A 21,636-nucleotide genomic window follows, 5' to 3' on the forward strand; every position below is an offset into this window, starting at 1 on the left:
ATAAAATTTTGCGTTACCCTCCATATTTCCCCCTCTGCCTATAATTCACAGTTTAAGTGCACAGAAATAGAGTGGCTTTCACTACGGCTGCATGAATGCTGGGTTTGCCAGGGAACTGGGACTTGGCCAGTGCTCCTACTCCTTGTTCTGACAAGCCAAAAAAGTTTGTAGAAGTCGCTTTCCCCTTCTGGGCCTTGGTTTCCCCTCTGTAAAATGCAGGCAACACCACTTTTCTGTCTTGTATGAAGTGCTATGAGAGTACAGAGAAAGACATACACTACAGAAAGAGAAATGTGTGTTAGCGAGTGACTCTGTTTCCTTTTGCCTTTGTCAAATCTGTACTATAGCAGGAGCCAGCTCCGGTCACTCAGAGCTGTGAAGAAATCTTTGTTGTGCTCTGAAAGACCCGCAGCAGACTGTCATTGTCAAACTCACTGATGAATGGTTCCACCAGGGATCCAGACCCTGCTCTGCTCATGCGGGAAAGCAGCAAGCCTCAGTAAATAGCTATTGCTATTACTTAATCCGGATAATTAACACTTCTGCAATTTTATAAAGAAAATGTTGTTGCAAAGAAAGGGGGGTGCAGTTGGCCCTATTCTGTTAGTGTAAGCAGTCCTGGCCCTGGCTCTGCCTCTTAGAGGGCATGCCCTCTATGAAACGCCAGCAAAGGGGATGCTGTTTCTTCCCCTTCCCCTCCGTTCTTCTTTAGAACAGTTTTTTTTGGCAGACACCACTCCCACTTTAGCGATTTAAGGGCTACAGGGAAGAAATCATACTCTGAAAGAGCAATTTGAAAAAACATGTCTGCAAATGGTGTGTGTTTATGCAATGGCTCTGTTCCTGGGGGGTATGCAGGCTCTGGTCTGCTGATTTTTAAGGCCAAAAATTAAATTTTGCAACCTCCAGACCAAGAGAGCAAAGAGCCAGAAAAAGGGATCTCTTGCCTTGAGTAGGATTACCAGAGCCCTTTTCCCCACATCATATGCCAGTTCAAGGCAAAAGACTTTCAGGGAGGGATGAAACATGTAATGACCATGCTGCTGTGGTCACTGGCAATGGTATGTACACAAATTGGAAAAAAAAAATCTTGATTATTAGATGTTTTTCAGATTTTCAGGTGTTTAAAGAGATGACTGGTATGAAATTGCCGCTCTAAAGCATGTAGGTATTGCATTTTTCAAATCTCTTATTTTAAAGCATGATGAACACACATCTTCCTAGTTATATTTGGATTTATGGGTCCACTGTAAACTTCTATGCTGCTACAGAGGATGAGAGTGTTTTTTTCCAAAAAAAACCCTGGAATGCAGGTCTCTCAATTTCACATGCCTTCAGGGGCTTTTAAGGAAAATCCAGGAGGTATCATGAGACTTGCAAGAAGAGCAGGAGTGGGAACCCTGCAGTGGCTTCTGAGCATAGTGAGCACTGAAAGCATGACAGTAGAGCCACAGAATCTTAACATTATGTCCTGGTTTTGGCTGGGATAGAGTTAATTTTCTTCCTAGTAGCGGGCATAGTGCTGCATTTTGGATTTAGTATGAGAAGAATGCTGATAACACAGGGATGTTTTAGTTGTTGCTAAGTACTGCTTATGCTAGTCAAGGACTTTCCAGCTTCCCATGCTCTGCCAGGTGCACAAGAAACAAGAAAGCCGACCCAAACTGCCCAAAGGGCTATTCCATACCATGTGACATCATGCTCAGTATATGAACTGGGGGGAGTTGGCCAGGGAGCAGCGATCGCTGCTTGGGGACTGGCTGGGTATCAGTCAGTGGGTGGCGAGCAATTGCATTGTGCATCACTTGCTTTGTATATTATTATTACTGTTATTATTATATTGTTATTGTTACTACTACTACTATTTTACTTGATTTTATTTCAATTATTAAACTGTTCTTATCTCAACCCAGGAGGTTTCTCACTCTGACTCCTCTGATTCTCTCCCCCATCCCACCGGCGCAACAGGAGTGAGCAAGTGGCTGTGTGGTGCTTAGTTGCGGGCTGGGGTTAAACCACGACACGTTACAATTTTTTTTTAAAGAAACAAATCACCAAGCTCAAATTGATTATTATACACAATTATTTACTAAAGTAAAGGTCTAGTTATGTTCACTGACTGCTCGAAAATTTTGGCTGTCAAACTGAAATGCAGAAACCTTTATGCCTGTTTTAAAGATGACCAACCCTGCTGCTCCTTCATTTCAAACACTACTTGCTTAGATTATGCTTCAAAAAGGATTGGGGTTTTTTTGTTACTTAAAATCCAGCAGGTAAACAGCTAAGAGGCTCTCAGGCCAGCCACAGCTCTGCAGTAGTATGAAATGTGAAAGCTCAGTGAATCAGATTCATTTCCTCCAAGACCCAAAGGTAGAAAAGAGTCATGCTGAATACTTCCTGAGAACATAAGTGGCCATGACAAACAGCCCTTCCAACCCAGAGAGGCACCAACCTGCTCTTCCAAATGCTGCAGGGATCACTGGCATTTTATTGCTTCTGATACTTCATGCTTCTTTGTTTAAAATACAGTGGTGTGTCGGGCATCCTACTATCTCTCTTCCTTAGGCTCAGCTTTGCAAACAGCTCTGCTTTTCTGTGAGGCAAAAGGGCCAGCTGCTGAGAGCTACAAGCCCCTCTCCAAGAGGCACTGAATGTGAAGACGTGAGCATGTACCTTGAGCTTGCTGAAAGGGGATATGTTTTGGGAAATGAGGACTAGTGGTTAGGATGCGGAGGAGGAAGGGGATGGGAGACCCTTTGGGTTCGACCCCTGGCTTGGCCAGCACGCTGCCCAGATGCGCATGCCAGTCCCTCGACCTCTTCCCACCTCAGTTTCCCCACCTGTAAAATGGAGCAATGATATTGGTCTCACCTTGTGAAGTGCTTTGAGATTCACTAGTAAGAATGCTCTGGACAGGTATTATTCTCATCTATCCATCTAGTCTTGCCACATCAAAGCAAATCACTCATTAAACTAAATATCCTACTGTTGGGTAGTGGGGTAATCCCACTGGATTGTGGGGAATTTCACTGCTGGATGTAAGTGAGGACAGAATCTGGCTCCAAATTAGCTCAGCAAATGTCTCTGCCTCACTGTCCAGAATGCAGGGCTCTCCCATAGAGAGACTATATATTGCTTTTACAAACATAAGCAACGATTTGCCTGTGTTCAAGCACAGGACACAAAAGACCCCAATCCTGCAAACATAAATGCCTCATTTTAGTCCCTGAGCAGTCCTGTTGGCTTAATTGGGCTCATACATGTGAGTAAAAGTATGCATAGGCAAAATGCTTAGCATATTAAATACTTCTATAATATTAAATATTAATTTATATAATATTTATATAACATTAGGGCATATTTAGGGCTAACAACTGATTATAGAACAGAGAAACTGACTAGCACAAGGAAATATTAATTAAAATTAGTCTTTATTCACTCACAGGTTTTCTTTCCCATTCTGTTCCTCTGCTTTTTGATTAGAAAATAATCATCACATTACACAATATTTTCCTCATTAAACTACAAAAGCAACAAAGATCCCTTGCTTCTTTGGCCAATTATTTCCCGTGTACAATCATCAGGAATACAAATCAAAGTGTGTTCCAGCTCTGACCTAATAAGCCATCTACGCAAAATCTAAGCTCTGCATTTTTCTGTTACTACAGCAATTCTTTTTTCTTTGCCCCAAAGCAACCAGCACTGAACATTATTCCCTCTCTTAGGAAACTACGAAATGAAATTGCATGGGCTAGGGGCTGCCAGTCACCTCCAGCTTTGGCAGTGCTCTTCCGTGGCTTTGTTTTAATCAACAAACCCTAAGTGAATCCTTCTGCACCCTGCTTGAGCATGGGGCTGGCAGGGAGGGTGGGTCACAGGACACAAGTAGAAAGAGGGAGCTCTGGGAGATTGGAACAGATCTGCATTTTCCTCAGGGCACATCCTGCAGACAGGGCCCTTTGTTCCTGGGGGCTGGTACCCGCTTCTCACCACAAACAGATCCCTTCCCGGCCTCTCCTTTTCTTCTCCTCTAAGAAAAAGGCCATTTTCAGAGTTTGTACTTCTACATCCACCCCCGCCCCAAATCCATGTAAGTTGTTCTCACTGAAACCAATTTTGCTCTCCCACTGAGTGCCAAGTGTTGTGAGTTACACTGTGCTGTGCTACTCACGCCCACCTGACATCCATTTTCTGACCAATTTCCTTCTGACATGCATCTTAACCATCTTCAGATTCACTTCTGAATTTGGCCTAAATTGGAGAATAATATACTGAAACCCTGCTAAAAAGCAGTACATAATTGACCTCTGCCAGAATGTGGATCTGATCTTTTTTGTTGTTTTTCAGGGAAAACGGAGAGGGAGACGCTAAGAAGGGGGCTGTGAGCCTTGAGTTTCAGCTCCTGTTTTCTAATTCCCGAGCTATGTTATGGAAGGCAATTAAACAGAGTCTGTTCATCAGTGTGATTCTATTTATTGAAACTGGTTAATAAGCCCAGAATTAGTTTTTCCTTGTCAAAAAAATGTTTCAGTGGAGACTGTTTTCAGAGTGGCTTTAGTATGTCTACTTGCCTACGAGTAATTAGGTTTAATATTTGTCCACTGGTTTTGGAAACCTGGGCAATAGGTTCCCCCAACATGTTTCTCAGTCTGCTCTTCAAGGTCCCCAGGTTAATGCATCACCTGCTGCATGTCTGCCCGTGTGCTCCTGCAGGATCCTCCTGCCCCTCTTTCGGTAATATTTCAGTTTCTTGGCCAATTTTGCCAAATCTGGTGGAGGCCTCAAAGGCATGAGCTCACAGAAATGTTACAAAAATACAGGGCAGGGTAGAGGAGAGAAACCCTCCCTGTTCCCTCACTCAGGGCAGGCACATACCACTGAGGAATGAGACCAGTGCTCACTCTTGAGACGAAACTCCCTGAAGCTGGAACTCACCGTTTCCATTATTCAAGGCATGATTTCATTCATCTGGACGTTTAAAAGGAGAGGGGAGCATCACCTGGAACATATGCCTCTCTGCAGCAGGGACCGTCTTCCCATGCTGGATCTACAGTTCCCAGCATGATGGGATCTTGCTCAGGTTACAGCTTGCATGTGCTCCAGCAAAACCCTGAGTTAATCACAGCAATAGAGCTGTCCTGCTCCCTTACTAACTTCCACAGGATGGTCCTCCATCACTATGAACTTCCTTAATCTAATTACTATTAATCAGAAGTGTGAAGAAAAGCATTTTCTCTGGGTCTCAGGTGCGCAGCAGGTGGGGCAGCCAACTTGTTGAGTACAGACATCCATTTGTTTAAGTGAGCGGGGAGAGCGATTCGCACTGCATAGCCTGCAGCATGTCAAAACAGTTGAAACCCCCATTAAACACCAGGATTCAGTCTGGAAGTTGTGTAATCCCTTTGAATTTTCTAGGAAGGGCTATGGCAAACTTACTGATGAAGGCATGGAATTTGCATATTTCTGCTGTGATTCGCTTCACTGCAAAACATGCGGCACCTGCAGCTCAGGGCTGATCCAATGTGTTTATCTACTGAACCCATCAAACCATGTCTTGCCATGTGCTCCGATCCTCCAGTCCAAATTAGTGGTGGCTCCACTGCTCCAAGTGGAACAAATGTCACTGTTGTATTTCGCTTGGCCTCCTGCTGCTGCTTTTTTTTATTTTGGGTCCTGCTGCCTTGTCAGGGAAGAAGCACGATCCTGATTTTGTGAGGCTCAAATGAGGAGCTTCACTTTTAAGCTGAACAGCCCATCGCCAAATGGTTAATGACCTTTCTTATAGGTATCCTGGAAAACTGAATCTTTCTCTCAAAGACAGACTTTCACGGCTTTTGCTGGCCTGCTTAAGCTAGCATGTATCAACTGCTGTCCTTAAGTTGGCTAGGCAGTGCGGGTACCGAGGGTGTGATGTCCCCCGTGTGCCCTGTGCTGGCAAACCACAGTTCCCTCTCAGCAAATCCACCGTTCCAGGGCACCACAGAGGCAAATCATTCCACTGACAGAAACCTTGGCCTCTAAAAAGCAAGCCCATCAAAAGCACACACCGCTTTGCATTAATGGGATGCATTTCCAGGGGTATTTGCTGAGCTGATCAATGCCTAAAAAACCACACCCTTGGCTAGGTGCGCAGAAACACACATCATCTGCAAAACACAAGAGCGACAGAACAATTATATCTGATGTGGAGGAAATTTTGTTAGCCTGACACAGTCTCAGAATAGCTAAACAGGGCAAAACGTGCATTTCTGCTCAAATCCTGATGATGTTTATTTACTAGGACAAATATAGCTGAGGGTAGCAACTTATCAACGCTTGCTTTATTTCAAGAGCAAATTGCTACCATGGAACCAGACATTCGATGTTTCCCTGCTATTGCCCAACAAAGAAAGCTCCCTTTACTAACTCGGCTAATGACCAGCAAAGTCGCCTCACGTGGATTATAAAAATAAAAAGGACAAAAGGCTCAGGATGAAAAATAACAATTTCCCTTGCTTGCTTTTGTGATCAAACAGTGGGGAATTCGCAGCAGAAAACTCTGCTTTGAAATAGAAAAATAGTAACAGTGAAAATAAATGACAAGGTCTTGGTTCTATTGAGCTTTACTGAGCCTGAAAACCCACAAGTTTTGCTGCTGGAGAGTGCATGAGGATTCATTCAAAAGTCGATAATCAGCAGAGAGGGATTAGTGCCTTCCAATAACTGCTCTAAGTACAAAGACGGTAAAAGGCTCAAGCAACATCCATTATCTTATCCCTTTATACTGGGTCATGGCCCCGAGTTTCACATGTACCATGTTTACTATTATGGCAACAAAGCAAATTTCATCAGAGCAATGCCACCAAATAATCCAATAGCACCTCTGGATAAAATCTGCCTTGCTACTTCGTGAATTTGCTGAGCTGCTGGACCCCAACCTGGCTTTCCTGGAGTGTGGAATATGCTCTGTCTTGCACAGCCTGACTGCATCTCCATGTCTACAGCTGACTCCTGCATGCAGGACTGCGCACTGGCACACTTCTGGCCTTGGGGACAGACTCCCCTTCCCATTCCTGGACTGACCAAAGGAGCTCTTCACACCTCAGCTAGGCTGGACAGGCCTAGGATGCTTTCAGTTTGTTCTCTGCAGGCATTAAAAAAACCAGGTTATTCTCCTCCCACAGCTGTGATAAGAGCTCTGTTTCCCCATGTTTTGCAGTACCCACAGACAGATTTACTTAAAAGATTCATAATGTAAGAAATCAACTGGAAATGGAAAGTTCAATATCAGATGAAATTGATTTGGGTATCTGTGAGAGAGCATATTTATCTACTAGGTTCCTAGAGACATCAAGCATGGAATCAGTTATCTTAGCACAAATCTACAGATCATAAGTTCTCTCATTTTGGATTTGCAGTCACACTTCCATCCCGGTCAGCAAGAAGCCTTTTACTGCTATTCCTTATGGCCATATGACAAAATACTCTGCCCTTTCTGCTTCACTGTTGACATGTTTCTAGGATAAAAAAAGATAAGTAAAATCAATCTGCATGCTTATGTATTCTCTCCTCCATGCAAAAATTTATTTATAGCAGAACCTCGTAGCTGAAGAACTCAGAACGCTTAGTGAACTGGTTGGTGAGTCACCTGGCCCTCTGAATCTTTACCTTAGCAGCCACCCTAACAAGATAGCGACCTGAATTTAGTCTTGAGCATGAACACCACACGTGCCAAACCCTACTCTGAAGCATGATGCAGGCTTGCAGGGCACGTGGTCCTGAGGGCTGATCTGCAGACTGGCTGCACCTGGAGCCTTGCAGCAATGAGATGAGCAAGCATGGGGAAGGGCAGGGAGCTCTGTGTGTGTGTAGGGTCACTGGATGACTCTGGTAGCCAGGTTTCCATATATCTGGCAGAGAAAAGCAGTTGTTCTTCCCTTTTGGGTTTGTGTCTTGGAGGGACTGCCCTCTGAGCCACTGGTTCAGAGCAGAGTCTGAGACTAGTGTTGCTTCATTCACCTCTGGGTTTGTATTTCCAAACTGAAGACTTTCCTGGGAGACGATCAAGCCCCTGAGAAATGCTCCCCTTGGGCCAAGCTGGGATGATCGTATAATGAATCTGTCCAACAAGGCTAGGTTAATGCTTCCCTGATACCAGAGAGAAAAACTCCTCCTGGTTTCCACACCTACACTGCCACTGGTTCAGTGCTTAACAACAAAACTGAAAGCCTGTTTTTTCTCAACTTTTAGGTGAATTTGGTGTACACTGGTCTCTGCTCCAAAGCGTTCCCATAGTTTGTCCTATGTTCATATGGTGTCTCTCAGGGGGGGACGATGTATGCAGTGTCTAGGCTCTAGGAAGACGTGAGGCTACTAGACCAGCTGGCTTCCACTTGAATGCAATGTGTCATGGGGGTTGTTACAAGGGGTTATGTGATGAAGAAGAGGCCACAGTGCTTTGCTGCAGCTTTGGTGTAAACCAGCAAGCAGCAGCCCTTTTTGCGTGGGTGTAGTGCAATCTTGAAACCAGCTCATGCTGCCTACCAGTGCAGTACGGGCAATTCACTGTCTGCAAATTGACTGGAGAAACCCACTGAACTAAGGCAACCCACGGCAGGACAGATGGTATCTCTATATGAGAAGTTTGTTATGTATCTCAGGGAAGGGGCCTTATGGAGATCCCTAGGCTTGAAAAATACAAGTCCCTGTGTTTCTATCCCTGTGTTTTTATGTTAGAAAAGGCACAGGGGTTGGGAAAGACAGGGACAGCCTAGATAAACACCACCAAAGAGATGCAGACTAAAAGAAAAGGTAAGCCCAACAAAGGCGCTTGCTGAAAAGCCAACTATATCAACAAACCCCAGCTATTGCAGCTCGGTGACTACGCTGCCCAGTGACTCCTGTTCAATAAAGGGCCGATTCTCCTCCCTTTTGGAAGACAATGTGTTCCACACACTGAAATAAATAACAGCCCCTCGCCAAGCCCCCTGCAGTGTCAGGGGATGTCAGGCTCTGCTCGGCGGATAACAAAGGCGTCAGCATGCAGCCAATCTCCTCCTGCCATCTCAGGCTGCCTTTGCTGTGCTGAATGAAATTTTTTCTCCTAATGGAAATGAAGAAAACCTCCAGTGCAGATAAACGTCCGTTATAATGGCAGTACATTCGGGACAGGGGCCAAGCAGTGTGAAGAACAAGCCAAATCTCTTTTACTTAAAGCCTGGCCTGAATGTGATAATGTAATGGCTTCGGTCTGGATGTTTCAAATGCCATTCATTGGGATTGACTTAGCATATAGATGATATCAGCTAAAATAATTAAGAACAAGGAATTGAACAGATAGCATCAGGTGCCTTCTCCTTCCCAACAAAGCTGGTATCCTTTTGAAAGTAGTCTAGAAGACCACTTGGTCTAAACACAGGTCAGTCCAACCCCGCCAGCACCCTTTCGCTTCTGTTCCCATTTGCTTTCTGTAGAAGGATCAACAACATCCCTCTTAAACACAAGCTGAAGACCCAGGCACCCTCTTTGCAAAGGCAAAATTCCTCATTATTTTGTGCCTAACCTCTTTCTGGCCACTGCTGATCACACTTTGCACTCAGGACATCATCAAAAGCCCAGTGAAGTCCTTGGGAAGATTCACATTCATTTCACTGGGTTCTGGATCAATCCTGTATACCGTGAGTTTTTTCTACCAATGTAGGTTTCCAAAAGCGTGGTAGCCCTGGCTGTTGTCTAGCTTCCTAGTATCTGTCATAGCTAACTATCATTTCTGTTTTACAGAAATAAAGCACAGCTCAAACCCTGACACTACATGCAAGCTTAAAATGGCTTTCAATTACTATTAGTAGGCTTTTAAATGGGATTGTGGTGACACCCCAAAAGAAGCAAAATACTTATGGGAGAAATTAAGCTATTGGAATGACTGGTTATATTGAGCGTGCTCCTCACACAGCTGGCAAGGAGCAACATAAAGCTGAAATAAATTGATGACAACCACTTTCTGGAAGAATGACAGTTTATCTTAAAAGACAAAAAGACCATTCAGCTTCTCTGCTACAACAGCTTATGACACTGAGCATTTGCACACCTCTCCCACAAAACCGGAAACCAGTAGCAACCAGACCAACCACAACAGATCACTTTCTATATCCCATACCAGCGTAACTGAGGGCAGAAGGTAAAATGATTGCAAAATGCCACCATTCTGATTTTAATATATCCAATTAGCATTATTCTGATGGCTACATAGGGTAGAAGGCAACAGGGCATTATGTTCATTGTCCATTTCAAGTCTTCCAGCTGGCAAAGAAACTCAGTCCTTTAGGAAAAAAAAAAATTCTCATACATTGGACAAGCTTTGGAATGGTTACAAGTGCAAGATCTATTGTTCTGGTTGAATTTGTTACAAGCCTGAGGCATATCATAAAAGATGATCCTTATTTGAATGTTTTTATCTTCCTGGCCATCTAATTTAACTCCTTCAAGGGTGGTCATTTATCTTCTTCACTGTTGTTCGTTTGCTAGGTTTAGAGATGAAATCAAGACTCGTCAGCAGCCTTGAGCAGGGTGTCAATGCTAGTTTGAATTTTCCTTGTCGTCTGTTTAATTGAATTTTCATTTGTATCTCCTCAACTGTTTCCCCTCCAAGGCCTTTCCCCCCTCCCACCCCCCTTTTCTCCACTCATCCATATAGATCATACAAGCATTTCTGGCAAGCACCAGCTGCGGATACAGCAAGTTCTTGGGCATCTTCTACTTTTAGAAAAACACCAAGAGGCCAAATAACACCCGTGCTTGTTCCGTGAAGCTTGAAGCCTGCTTTTCAGAAAGACCAGTCTCTCTATTAACTCTACTGCTCTCTCTAAAACACATATAGGACATGGAGGACTGCAGAGCTACACATTTGTCAATGCAGAGGACAAAAAGCCAGGTGTGGGTTTACAGTCTCTGTTTTACTGGGTCAGCCTAGCCACCCAGGACGTTGCAATAGCATTAAAAAGAATCACTTCTAGATTTCTCCTCCATGTTCCCCAAAAGCTGCCTTGAGCTCCTGGCAGGCCAGCACTCAAAATGCAGTCTAGCCATGACCTCTCTACTTAAGATTCATTTGCCATCAGCATAATTTTTCTTTCAGCTTTGAGTTTGCTTTCTTTGGCACAGCCTATTACAAATTCACTAAGAGGGATCTGGGATGTAACCACTGAAACCTTCCACCTTGAACTGGTATCGCTTCCTCCAACCACTTCCTTCCATTGTGGGGACTGAACAATTCCTGTCTGTGGTTGAGGACAGCCTCTCTCGCACTGGACATCTTCAGTGCAGGAAAAGGAAAGCCCCACCAACCTCTCCATTCAAACTTTGGTAAAAAGGCTAGGAAAGATACAGTTTAGGCCAGAGACTCACCAGTTTGTATTTCTGCTCCAACAGCTGATACTGGTAAGAGCTCTTCTGTGCTGAGAAGTGATTAGGAGAAGGAAGAGGAAATTTCAGACAAAAATTTCAGGCTACTGGAGAAAGTTCTTTAATGTGAAATCTATCTGCAGTTAGGAGTGATGTACAATTGTGAAAATCTTGCTGTCTTTAGGTCATTTACAAGTAAATTACACAGAACACTGAGGAATATGTGATCAAGAAGAGTTCTACGTTAGGACAGAGCTGGACAAAATGACCTTTCCATGGCCTACTCCATCACTGACTAGTACTATTTCTGCTTGTAATTCATTATTCTGAAGCTGTTTACCATTTTGTCCATGGCAAGGGCAACTTCCATCAATCAGTTATTGAACCTGGAATTCCTGGCTCTTTATCAGAGGAAACCAAGATTCTCATTTGAATATCTATCTTTCTTGCTCTTATACACAGCACTTGATCCATCACTGAAAAGTTGACATTGTCTTTCACAGTGATGCTCTGTCAATCTGACATAACCTGAGAGACATTCAGGGTATGTTTTGCTACTAAGTAAAAGACTACAGCACTTCAGTCATTGATAATTAAGCGTGACTTTGCTATTGGATATAAGATCTGCTTCTGTTCCTATGTACGTTTGCATTTTTTTTTACACTCATCACACTGCTGTTGGATATATACTGCATGAACTTTGGACAAATGGTCCATTGTCTCTCCACTTACAGTCAGTGCCACTACTCATGACAACTTATATTAAGGAGGTCTTCTAGGAGAGAATAAATCAGAGATTAGAGAAGGCTCGCTTGTAACTGAAGCTGAATTGAAACAGTTTCCTCTGTGCTTTAGTGTTGGTTATGGAAGGATGTATTTTAAGAAAGGAAAAGCACATGGCATCATTTTGTCTTTTAGCTTCCAGAGTTTTAGGTCCTGCTTCTGCAGCCTCATTTAGGAAATTAGTCTTCACGGCTTACCATGAAAAGGGGACTTGCTAGGATCTCTCTTGTTGGCATTCTCTTGTCGCATCCTACAACACACATCTAACACTGTGAATGGGGGGTTGCCATTTCTCCTGCCAGCCTTTGCCCTTCTTAACAGCTCTGACAGCTCTGATCCACTTATTCTTGGCACTTGCTTTGAGCAAGGTTCACATAAAGGTGTCAGTGTCCAGCCCGTGCACTGTTGTATCAAGCTGTTGTCAGTCTTCTGGATGACTGCTTAGGAAACAACCTCGTTTTGTTATCCAGAGCCTGAACTTGATCATAATTCCTCATTTGACTCCTGCTTTTAAAGATCAAGCTCTCTCTCTTTCTGCCTCTTGTCTGCATTCACTGTCTGCCCTAAGTTCTTGTCTTGAGTGGTGGTGCCAAATCCCTGCCAGGCTGGCCATTTCTCTCCTGCTTGTTTATAAGTGATGTTACAAGTCAACAAAATAAGTATTTGGGGCCTCAATTTCTATTCCCTCAGGGTTCAATGCAGGAACCTAGTTGAAGCTGGAAGGTCACTGGTGCAAAAGTCAATGGGAGAGGTGGTTTGTTCAAATTCAGAAGCAAGCGGGGCTTCAGAAAACACTAAACCGTCTGGTGTGTTTTCTTGTTATTTCTGAAGTTACTTAACACGTAGCACCTTCTTCTTGGGAAAAAGGCTTCTTGTGTGAAAGCTTCTTTTAAGGAAAAGAGGAAACACATGACTTACGGAGGAAAGAGATGGGGCAGGCTCCTTCTGGAGCTTTTGTGAAGCTACAAATGTGACAATTATCTTTCACAAGAAGGACTTTCTAGCCTGGTTTACTTACAGCAAGAGCACAAAAGGTGTCTTACTGAAACTGTGAACTGCTGAGTCCTTGTGAGGCAAGGGGAGCATTGGAATAACTCACTGTCTGAATGGGATACTGGGTGAAGATGGTGATTCTGTATGCAGTGCTCTTCCCTTTGAAGGGCAGCGGAGACCTATGCAAACTATCTTGGGCACCACTGTTAGGCTAACCACAGCAATACCAGGCTTTTAATGCAGGCTTCAAAATTTCCTCCCAATAAAATGGAATTTGAAAATGTTGTTCATCACTTGTGTAATCAGAATTCTGCAGCATTTTGGCAACCCAGTGGAGGAAAGTTACCTTATAAATTACAAAGACTCTGTCTAAGGCTGAGGGGAAATAAAAGAGAGAAGTCTCCAAAGCCCAGGACAACTAAAGCTTGTTACAAAACCAGAGAGATCATTCTAGTGTGAAGCAAACCTGAGCTTTGCATTAAAAATGTAAATGTGATTGAAATAGCATAACCAGATTAAATGGATTTGACCTCCACAAGCAAAAAAGATGGTCTAAATACACTGAAACAGCAACAAATGGCTGCACTTTCCTTTTCACTGTGTTGTAGATCACAGGAAATTTATTTAAAACAACACAGAAATTTCAAGCCAGTGAAAGATTTGCATTTCTTCTACAGGAACTAATAGGAGAAAGTAAGGCTGGTTTGGAAAAAAAACACCCATCATTTAAATGCCTAAAGGTACAGAAAGACTTTTGAAAAGTACTTTTCAAAGTCTTTGAATGTGACTGATTTACCCTCAAAAATTAAGCCCTAACACACAGAACTAGCCAGGAGTGACTGAATCTTTCAATACAATTTCACATCTCAACCTTCAGTACACTGCTGCCTTATGGGACCATTTGATGGACATTTCTTTCTGGGTTGGCTTTTTTTTTTTTTTTTTTGAGTTATGTTAACTCAGATCAGTGCCAGAGTCTGGTTCACTGCGCTGACATACATCACCATACAAGCATCACCATACTACCATAGCTGAGCCAGGACAGACAGAGGTGACTTAAACCCACATCACCAACAAAAAGAGATGTTAATCAAACCCCAGCTTAGGATTTCAGAATGTGAAATGCTGCATGGAATAAATCCAAGAAAACAACACCTAGAAGCAAAGAAACAAACCGGAGTGGTGGGAAGGGGAATTAAAAACAGTGACCAAATATTGCCAGCTGACCCTCGCTTTTTATGCATTCTAAGGGAAAACTCTGGTAACGCTGCACAACATTGTCCCTCAACTGGTTTCCAAATAGAGGGGTAGTTCCCTAGTTAAAACAGAGGTTAGGAACATCGAATAAGGAGACTAATTTTGATTTTCTTGTCATAGAATCATTGAATAACTTGGGCTAGAGGTCCCTGCCCAGAGCAGAGCTACCATCTCAGGTAGGTCAGGTTATGCAGGTCCTTGTCCTGTTGAGTTTTGAAAATCCTCAGGGATGATGACTCTCCCCTTCCCTGGGCCCAGTTCCACTTTTGCATCAACCTCCCCGTGAAGAATTTTTTCCTTGTATATTATCTTAATTTCCATGAAACGCGTGTCTGTTGCCTCTCGTCCTTTCACTTTGTATCTCTAAGAAGAGTCTGGCTTCATCTTATCTCTAGCCTTCTTTAGGTGCTGGAAGAGAGCAGTGAGATCTCCCTCAGCTTTCTCTTCTCCAGCTCCCTGAGCCTCCCTTCACTCAACCTGTGCACCAGATCCAAACACCTTGGTGGCCCCAGTTTACCAGTGGTTTACCCCTTGGTTTAGGAGACCCAAAACTGAACATTGCATTTCAGATGCACCAAGTAGGGGGGAATAGGCAAGATTTAGTCCCAAATGATTTCACACAACCTCATTTCTTGAAGTCAATAAATACATCTATAAAACACTACAGTTAAACCTGCACTTCCTAAAACCTGACAGTATTTTTTCTTCTCCTGATACAAGTAACATGCCAAATAACTGTAACCAAAATAAATTTGAGAGCTGGTACCTGAGAGCACCTGAGGAAAAAAGGAAACGAGTGTGGCATGAAAAAGGCCACAACAAATGAATCTTTTTTTTTTCCCCTGATCTCTATTTTCCAAGAGGTGTAAGAAACAATGAATATTTGGACAAAGGTTGGATACACAAAGTGACACTAAAATTGGGTGGCAATCAGCACAAGCAGAGATGATGTGGTCTTCAATAAAGCTTACTTAGGTGCATGCAAACCTATTTGTGTGCAATAACCCAGTTCTGTTCAAGCCCATTGATGTTGATGTGCACATTATTAGAAAACTCAACTGTTCTGGGGTTTGGGATCCAAGCGTGAATGAAACATGAGCTATGTCTAACATTAGGACTTAACTACATACAGATTAGTAGTATCTCTAATTTGGCAGCACCGCAAGTCCTGTGTCCTCGCTCTCAGCAATACTGAGCAGTTGTTACTGTCTTGAAATCAGCCAGATTAGATGTGGGGCTCAGCGCTTCTGAAAACTGACCGCAGAGAGTTAAGCACTGAGCAAGTCTTCAGGAGGATCAAGACAATCATTCTGTTGAATGAGGAGGATTCTCCTGGAGAACAGACAGAGCGGGATGTGTTTGTTACAGAGCTTTAGACAGGCTCTGCACTGCATGGGTTTGTGCCCAAGTTAATGAGGGAGCCAATAAAAATGTTATGATCTTGGTTATTTTGAAAATCTCAGTATATTTATCCAGTTACTATGGAATCTAAATACACCACTTTGTCTGGGTTTGTATCACTGTTATGCACACTTTGTAAAAAATTTTTCTACTTTTTACTGGAAACTCCAAAAACCTATTTCGAAGTCCTATGCAGGAGTACTTAAAAAAATCAGAAAGTAAATTTAGACCTGAATATGCTTTTGTGCCAGGAGGCCTCACCTATTTGTTTGATCACAGATGGGAAAAAATAGTACAATTTGATGTCTCTGACCAGAACTAAAAGTACCAATGTAATAATTCAATTTTCATGCTCTGTCATGTAGGAAAAACATTACAATTTGTTTATCCAAATATGAATTAAAAATAAACTTATTTCTTGAAAGGATCGGTAAACAGAAGAAGTAGATAAATAAAAAAGTAGCTAAATAAAGCCTAAATTCTGAATTATTTACTAAACTATATGAAAATTACTAATTTCTAATTCTTTATCATTTATGGGCTCTCTCTTGGTATTTCTATCCTCTTCGTATGTTTTGTTGTTTTCTTTTAGCTATGGTGAAAGACACTGAACAGACATCAGTATCACCAAGGAGCATACCAAGATTTTGATTCTCTATCAGTACCTGGATCCCCCAGTGCCAACACCAGTTTTCATCTCTCTTGCACATCCCACCTCACTGCAGAGGTAAGACCTGGCCAGTCCCGGCAACGCAGCAACACGCTTGCAGGGGAATTCCTGTCGAGCACAAGGCTGCTGGCAGGATGGGGGTCTTGGGGGCCCTTCCTCTTTTCTAATGTGACCCTGATGCCATCAGTCAATGTTGGAGAAATGCTGACCCTTGAGCTGGGATTTGGCAAAGCACTCTCCCGTTCCTCCTTACCAGTGTTTCACGAGGGCTCAGCGCATGCAGAGATATGCAGATAACAAAACCAAAGACAGCTCATAAATCTACCGTTCAATTTGAACATCTTAAATGGACACATTGAGCACATCAGGTTTCCAGCTGAAGAACTGGCCAGGCAGCAACCACCTTGAAAGTAACAAGTTGATACAGCACTTGAGATTTTTTGCTGAGCTGTAAATCAAGAGAATATAAATTTATCATACAGCTAAACTGAGGAAAACAGGGGCATGCTACTAGGAGCTTTCTGATATATTAAGTAAACATCTCATTCATGTGGAAAAAATTGTCCAATTTGGCTAAATAATTAATCACCGAATGGTAACTGGTGATTAATGAACAGTATGATGATGTTCTGAGGTGTGTGTTCATCACAGCAATCTTCTTTCATCCCAGTGATTTGTGCTAGTGTTACTGATGAAGTGTGATGACAAAGGCTCTGCAATGTCTGCGGTGGGGGTATGTCTCTTCTCCCAAGTAGCTAGCGATAGGACAAGAGGAAATGGGCTCAAGCTGTGCCAGGGGAGGTTTAGATTGGATATTAGGAAAAATTTCTTCAGGGAAAGGGTAGTCAAGCATTGGAACAGGCTGCCCAGAGTGGTGGTGGAGTCACCATCCCTGGAAGTGTTCAAAAAACCAGTAGACGTGGCACTTTGGGACATGGTTTAGTGGGCACGGTGGTGTTGGGTTGATGATTGGACTGATGATCTTAGAGATCCTTTCCAATCTTAATGATTCCTAATTTTTACTTTTATTATAAATAATCCAGCCACCAAGCCAGGAAACATGAAATTGCTACTATACCCTTAATTGGTTTAGTGATGGACATGGTAATGTTAGGTTAATGGTTGGCCTGGATGATCTTAAAGGTCTTTTCCAACCTAAGCGATTCTATGATTCTATGTACATTACAGTGATAAATATCTGCCTATTTTAGAATTTGTAGGCAGTGAGATGGGGCCCCCACCTAACCTTGGAAAGGAACATCTACCCCATGGGCATCAATGCACCTTCCCAACCTGCCAACAAGTGCCTAATTTCTCATTCTCACAAGGGCCATGTGGAAAGAGCTCTATTTGGCCAGTAGAAAGAGCTGTTTTAGCTGCAGCAAGCTCTAACTGCCCCTCCTGTAATACCCTTTTGCACTGCTTATAGATGTAAAGAGGCTGTAGGAACAGATTCCCAAAATATACTGAATCAACGACTCAGTTCTGCACTACTTAAGTAGCCAACCTGATTTTGTTATATTAAAAACTCATTATGAGGATGGTATGTCCCTCCTGTGGAAGAAGCTAAGCAGAAACCTGCATGCTGTGGAGGAGCACTTGTCCTGCCATGCCAGCCATGAAGAAGCATGAGAGAGGATGACAAATTCACATATACTTAGCTATCGCGATCGCAAATTAGGACACGCAGGTCCATGTTGTGGTGTCCCAGAAGTGATTTGAAAATCTCACCATGAACTCTGGGGAGACCCAGAGCTGGCCACCATCAGTTCCACACAAAATTCCTCCAGAAATACAGACATGGTACTTTTTCAGTGGGAGCTGTCAAAATGAGATAACTCCACCACCTTTGCAGTAAAGGCAGGAGCTGGATTACAGCAAGGCCCACGCTACTGAGGCAGCGAAGAACAGGGCTGTAATGAATAAGGAGCACTGTAGTGGCAGTGAGGAAACATCACTGTGAGCCACCTCATACCACAGCTCCAGAAATCTAGCAATAAAACCTCTCATTTGTTATCTAGATTATTCTGCCTAACATCCATTTTGTGTGCTCAGCCTTTCCTATGTGCTTTTGCTTAATGCTTTAAAATTGGAGCTACTAACTCCAATCAGCTCTAACAGGGAGAGGATAAATCACCAAATTCTGCTAGGAGGTAGTATACATTTTTATCATTTAAGTGATATTTTCCTCAATACAGGCCTGTTCTTACCTAATCCCCTTCTGTAACGATTCCCAGCTGATGCAGAAATGTTCCAAGTCTTGTACCAGACTGTTACAGTGTGTACAAGTTGCTGTGGATGATGCTCTTGTAGACAAGAGCATTTAATACAAGTCTGAAGTTGCTGGAGAGCCTCAAAGCATGTTGAGTCACTGCTCTGCCTTTCAGACTGTTTTAAACACTGGGGGGGGTGACATTTCAGAGAAGGGACATGCACAGAGGTGAAACATCCATTCCCGGCCTCCCTGCCAAGGTGCCAACACTGAGGTGATGAATTCTCTGAATAGGGTATTTCTGGAGTAGGGTGTTCTTCTGGACCTGTGACAGCTGCTGAGCCCCTCTCTGCTCACTAAAGCAACTCCTGGAGACATCCCTCATGGCCTCCTGATGCAAAACACATACCCCTGTGGTTTTATGCAAAGTAGCCTGACACATGCCAAGAGAAGAAAATCCCTTTCCTTGTTATTAAACCCTGTATTTCCTACCAGCATTGGATCCTGCTTCTGCCAAAACCTCCTCCCAATTTCCTGAACACCATAATCCTAAACAGAGTCAGGCCAACACCTTTAGGCTTTCTTGGAAATGGCAGCTAGCACCTCAACACACTTACTAGGATCGGCGTCTCCCAACCTTTCCCCAAAAGCAACTCCTACAATGTTAACCAAGCAGAATTTCTGTTGAAAGATTGAACAAGTTATCCTGTATCAAATAGAGTATATGATAAATTCTCTTTGGCTCCTGAGTACACAAAATCCCACAGGATGGCCTGATGGGGGAGAGAGGGCTTACTAATAGCCATGGCCCAAACTCATTAAGGCATGGGAGGACACTGTGTTACCCACACCTCTTTTCTCTCTCTCAAGCTGGTGTACCTCCACTCCTCCAGACGAAAGATCTGCTGATGAACCAACATAATTTTTGGTGACCAAGCAGAGCAGGACATGCTCAAGAATAAAGAAAAACAAAGCCATTTCAGTTCTGCCAATCCTTCTCTTTCAATGTCAAAAATATTATTGATTAGCAATTTGAAAACAGGCATGATGTCAGCTTACTACACAGTTCCCTGGGCTCCCTTCTGAGAGCGCACTCCTCAGTTCTTTCTCAATTAACTTAAAAGCTGGGGAGGATAAGCATTTTTATTGGTAAGCTACGAAGTGCCTCCTCAAGAGTTTTATTCTATTATTGCAATAAGGACACAATGATTGAGCTTTGGATTAAAGGACTTTTTTCTCCCTTTTGCTCAGCACTAGAAAACCATCAGTTCCTTTGCTTTGTGTTATCCAGTAGCATTTTTCAGGCTTTTGCGTTTTCTGATTTTAGACAGAATCCTAACAGCATCTTCTAATCTGGACTGTAATCCTCCAACCTCCCCACATCTGCCATTTGCATGAATGGTCTTAAAAATAAAATGAGAATGATTCAATCAACAGTTCAGGGCAATTTTTACATTGGGCAGAACATTTCTTCAGCTCTAAGAATGAAATAAAAGCATTTTTGAGGCAAGAAAAATGGTCTTGGGTTTAATAATAGAATCATAGAATCGTTTAGGTTGGAGAAGACCTTTAAGATCGTCCAGGCCAACCATTAACCTAACATTACCAAGTCCACACTAAACAAATTAAGGGTAGACTAGACTAAACCATGTCCCAAAGTGCCACGCCTACCCGTTTTTCGAATGCTTCCAGGGATGGGGACTCCACCACCTCTCTGGGCAGCCTGTTCCAATGCTTGACTACTCTTTCCATGAAGAAATTTTTCCTAATATCCAATGTAAACCTCCCCTGCCGCAGCTTGAGCCCATTTCCTCTCGTCCTATTGCTAACGACTTGGAGAAGAGACCAACACCCAGCTCACTACAACCTCCTTTCAGGTAGTTGTAGAGAGCGATAAGGTCTCCCCTCAGCCTCCTCTTCCCCAGGTTAAACAACCCCAGTTCCCTCAGCCGCTCCTCATAAGGCCTGTGCTCCAGACCCTTCACCAGATTCGTTGCCCTTCTCTGGACATGCTCCAGCACCTCAATGTCTTTCTTGTAGTGAGGGGCCCAAAACTGGACACAGCCTTCCAGGTGCGGCCTCACCAGCGCTGAGTACAGGGGCACAATCACGTCCCTGCTCCTGCTGGCCACACTATTCCTGATACAGGTCAGGATGCTGTTGGCCTTCTTGGCCACCTGAGCACACTGCTGGCTCATGTTCAGCCAGCTGTCAACCAACACCCCCAGGTCCTTTTTGGCCAGGCAGCTTCCCAGCCACTCTTCCCCAAGCCTGTAGCGTTGCATGGGGTTGTTGTGTCCGAAGTGCAGGACCCTGCACTTGGCCTTGTTGAATCTCATACAGTTGGCCTCAGCCCATCGATCCAGCCTGTCCAGATCCCTCTGCAGGGCCATCCTACCCTCCAGCAGATCGACACTCCCACCCAGTTTGGTGTCATCTGCAAACTTACTGAGGGCGCACTCAATCCCCTCATCCAGATCATTGATAAAGATATTAAACAAGACTGGCCCCAAAACAGAGCCCTGGGGAACACTGCTCATGACCGGCCACCAACTGGACTTAACTCCATTCACCAATACTCTCTGGGCTCAGCCACCCAGCCAGTTTTTTACGCAGCAAAGAGTACACCCATCCAAGCCATGAGCCACCAGCTTCCCTAGGAGAATGCTGTGGGAGACAGTGTCAAAGGCTTTACTGAAGTCCAGGTAGATGACGTCCACAGCCTTTCCTTCATCCACTAGGTGGGTCACCAGGTCATAAAAAGAGATCAGGTTGGTCAAGCAGGACCTGCCTTTCATGAACCCATGCTGGCTGGGCCTGATCCCCTGTCTGATCTGCACTTGCCAATGCTTTTTATGTGATTTCCAGAGCTTTTTGTTTCCTGGTTTTGCTTTTGTGAATGAAACTTAGTCATTTCCAGCATGCCACCAAGTGCCATGCA

General features: G+C 43.6%; 1 protein-coding gene across 4 annotated transcripts in view; it reads right to left on the reverse strand.

Annotated features, from left to right (window-relative positions):
• Positions 1 to 21,636, reverse strand: part of GNAO1 (G protein subunit alpha o1) — a 138,160-nt gene that overhangs the window by 109,092 nt on the left and 7,432 nt on the right. The gene's annotated exons all lie outside the window — the stretch shown is intronic.

This window comes from Pelecanus crispus, chromosome 8, assembly GCF_030463565.1.
Source record: "Pelecanus crispus isolate bPelCri1 chromosome 8, bPelCri1.pri, whole genome shotgun sequence".
Lineage (NCBI taxonomy): Eukaryota > Metazoa > Chordata > Aves > Pelecaniformes > Pelecanidae > Pelecanus > Pelecanus crispus.